Genomic DNA, 4221 nt, shown 5'->3' with positions numbered 1-4221 from the left:
TTTGTATTGCTTATATATGTTTTCCATTCATTCAGAAAGAAATTAATTGAATAAGTAATCTTGCAAAGGGGATGCTTCTATCACATTTATTTCTACTGTACTATAAACTCCTTATTATAGCAAAGGAACCTCATTTTGTTCATCTTTTAGATATTTTCCTGGCATCTTGCATATAATGGGCACTTAAAGGTTTATTTGAAAATGAAGAGACCATTTTTGGATGACTTGTGATGATTTCTGGGGACTAGTGTTATGTATTATTGTACAACCCTATGATAAGTACTATCAACCTAATTAACCAGATAAAGAAGCCAAGGTGGAAATCACAGAGTGGGTCAATGGTAAATTTGAACCAAGCTTCATCATTCCAGGCTATTAGAATGACCAAGGGTTACAAAAAAAAAAAAAATACATAGGAGTCAGAGTGAGTACCTTACTACCTGAGGGAATTGCAAAAAGATCCCAGTGACAGTCAAGTCTTAAAGGATGAGTAAGAGTTAACATTCTTTGTAAAGGTACAAAGTGTAATAAAATCACTTCATAATAAAATCAGATAACTGGAGTTATGAATGAATATACCAAGCAGGGAAGAATCTGATCAAAAAGAACTTGTAATCCAAGCTAAGGAGTGCAGTATTTGTTCTGATATAATCAGGTTGGGTTTGTACCAGGAAGGAGTGAGGGTTAAAAAGCAGGAGATCTGGGCCCTCCCTGGTGGCACAGCACTAAGAAGCTAAAGCCACTTCAGCATGAGTTTGATCCCCTGCCAGGGAGCTGACCCACATGGCGTGGCAGACCTCTCCTGACCCATCCGCTGCTCCCCTTAGCAGTGTACTTCATCTATCTGCTGTTCTGCTTCCCACAGTCTCTGGTGAATCCTCTCACCGCCCCTGAGCCTCTGGCCTGTACCCCAGCTTACCCCAGTTCTGTATGCATAAATAAATCTTAAAAAAAGGGGGGGGGGAATCTAAAAGTGCAATTGCTTATATTAACAAATGGAGAAAAACGATTCCTCTGCACAAAGAATGTGGTAAAATTATAAGCACATATTCATTTTTTTTTCTTTTTACCTAGGAGTGGGATTGCTGACTCCAGAACTTTTTTTAATTTATTTTATTTTATTTATTTTTACACATTTTTGTGCATTTTTCCATCTCAGCTGCAATCCTCTTGGGTTTCCCATCACCAAATAAGCATATAGTCATTTTAAAAACATTGAGAGAAGCTGGAAACTCAAGTAGAGGGAATCTATGAAATTATGTCACATACTATTTGTTACTATGAGCTGCTAGATAAATCCCTTTAAAGTCAGAGATGGGTCAAGTAATATGTAACTCAGCTTCATACGCCTCAGCTCAAATATTAAGGCACACAAAGGAAGTAAAGGATAGTGGTTGGAAAAGACATTTAGTGAGATTTACAGACGCATTCCATTCAAAAGTCACTTATATTTCCAAATAGGAGCAACAGTAGAAACATGATTCAAAAAAGAAAACACTAGACAATGGAATCTTTATGTTAAAAAGAATGATCAAGCCATGACAAGACATGGAGAGCCCATAAATACATACTGCTAAATGAAAGGTAATCTGAAAAGGTGGTATCCTGTGATACCAATTTTTTGGCAGTCTGAAGAGGCAAAAGTAAAAAGTATAGAGGCAGTAAAAAGATCAGGGGCTTGGAGGAGGGCCAGGTAAGGATCAATAGGTGAAGCATAGAGGATGCTTAGGGCAGAAAAATGTGCAGCTTCACAGTTCGTGGTGGATGACATCTGGTGGGAGAGTGCCTCTGGGACTAGTTGCTAGGGTGAGGAGTGAAGTCCAAGGCTAAAATGAAGTATTTCAAGATAGTGCATGTGTCCTGAGATAGACATTCAGGGAAAATCAAATACATGTACTTAGGGACAACCTCGTGTATGTCAAGAGAGTGCAATTAAGAATTTGAAAAAATATTGCTGTTCTCCTTTCAGGACATCCCCTAGTTGAGGAATGGACAGAGTGAAAGTGTAGAAACAGAAAGCTCTTCATTAGGAACACATTCCAACATGTTTTATTCCCCCATCCTCACTCCTCCATGACAGCAGCAGAAGGGAGGAAATTCCATTCAAGAGGTCCAAAGACAATGAGAATTACTCTCTGAGCCTGATGTTCTATTTTAGACAGGAGAAGAGCAGACATTAAAAATGGACGCAGCTTGGGCCTCCTTGGTGGCGGAGAGATTAAAGCTAATGCTATCAAACTACGGCATGAGTTTTGAGTTCCAATCCTGGCAAGGGAGGTTACCCACATGGCGCAGCAGACCTCTCCTGACTCACCCACTGCATCCCTCACCGTGTGTTTTAGTATATTTGCCTATTCTGCATCCCACTCTCTCTGATGAATCCTCTGACCTCCCACCCACGCCTGCATCTCTGGCCTGTAACCCCAGTTCGTATATGCAGAAATAAAAAAGTTATTTAAAAAATGAACTCAACTGTCTTAGGTGTTCCTTACTTCTTGAACTTATTTTTGCTTTCTAGGCTGAGATATTTAGAACATTTTGCAGGAAGAAGAAAAACAGTTGCTTCGTCATCTCCCAAAGGGATGTATTTGGGGCAAGTGCCCTGGAGGATCTTTTCAGCTGCCACCAGGGAACAATTATTGTTCCAGTTGTTTTGAACCTTGTACCTCAGTGACTGGCAGTGCTAGCGTAAGTGGTAGGTGGCCAGTAGTGAGGGGATAGATATTTAGGAGTTAGCTAAACTTGTGCTTTCAAAATGCTGCTGCATGGCAGTATAGGGTCATCTTGACTTGGAGGAAGAAAGGCTTCCCATTGTAGGCAGCATTGTCTGGAAACAGGAAGTTTGCCTGCTACTCTTTCCGCAAGAGCTTAGTCACAAAGTAATGAAGATGACAGGGCGATAGAGGCTAGGAAGAAAAAGAATGGAGTCTGGATTTCTAGGAACAGACCCCAAGTTTTAAAAACTGCAGCAAATGGACAAGGGAATAGCATTGGACAAGGGAGAGAACTGATGGATATTTTGACATGCCTAATCAGTCATGTATCAACCCTTGAAACAAGGGGAAAATATGAAAAAGTACCCAACATCCTGTTTTGGAAAGAAGATAGCTAAGACCTGAGAAACAAGCTCAGCTTCCATCTGTGTAATAATAGTTACCACTGATTAATGCTGGTCACTATTCTGAGTATCTTACCTGTGATATTTTGTGGTGTTCTCATGTAAACAGCTCTGGTAGAAAACAGCGTCAAGGCCACACCACAGATTTAAACAAACATGAGGTAAGTAAGTTACCCAGTGTCACACAGCTCATGGTAAAACTAGAATTTATTTATGTCTGGACAGAGTAAGTCCAGAATCTGATTTCTCACCCACGATGCCTCTGACATCATTTCCACATCAAGCCATTTCCAAGGATTCACGAGAACAATGCCGAGGAGGGGGAGGGGTCCAAAACAGACTGTCGCTGACCCTGAGACTGCGTGTGGCTCTGTTTTCACCTGTATTTCTGGTCCCAGCCTCCCATCCCAAGGTTCTAATATCCCATATTTATTCTTATAATTACAAAGTGTGGATGACAGCCCTAATTATTTCTGTAATTTGAGTTTGTGAAGCAGGCAATTAAGGTTATCAGGTAGCTGGCAAAAGTCCCTTGTAATCTGGGAGGTTTATTTAAAATGAAGGTTTTAGAATGAAGAAAATAGCTAGATGATTGGGAGAAGAAAAACTAGATGAGATGACTAGGAAAGATCAGAGTTTGTTTAGTTTTCAAATAAAAGGAAACAAACTACTAAGTGAAATACTGACATGAGAAAGATGATCATCAGAAAAGAGTAGTGGTGATTTTTTATCATTGGAGTGACTCAAAGTTATCCTTGATTTCCAAGTAGCATGATGGAAAGTCTCCTGGGCAGGAGTGTGGGGATCTGAACTCAAGAAACAACTTTGCCATCTGTGAGTTGTTATCTTAAAACAGTATTTATTCAGCACAGAGATCAACTGTGTGTGTGTGGCTGCATTTTTCTAAATGTAGCTTCCATAGTAAGTGATAAAAATACAAACAAAAAACCTTGTCAGTTCTTCATTGAGGTTTCAATGTGGGGCAGAGTCAGCAAACCCTCTTGGTAAATACTATAATACTATAAATATAAAATACTATAAGTAGTATTTTAGGCCTTGCAGCTTATGTGTACACTATTCAACTCTGCAGATACAATGCAAAA

The sequence above is a fragment of the Condylura cristata genome, unplaced genomic scaffold (genome assembly GCF_000260355.1).
Source record: "Condylura cristata isolate star-nosed mole 26May11 unplaced genomic scaffold, ConCri1.0 scaffold00010, whole genome shotgun sequence".
Taxonomy (NCBI): domain Eukaryota; kingdom Metazoa; phylum Chordata; class Mammalia; order Eulipotyphla; family Talpidae; genus Condylura; species Condylura cristata.
Note: the sequence above shows the minus strand (reverse complement) of the source record.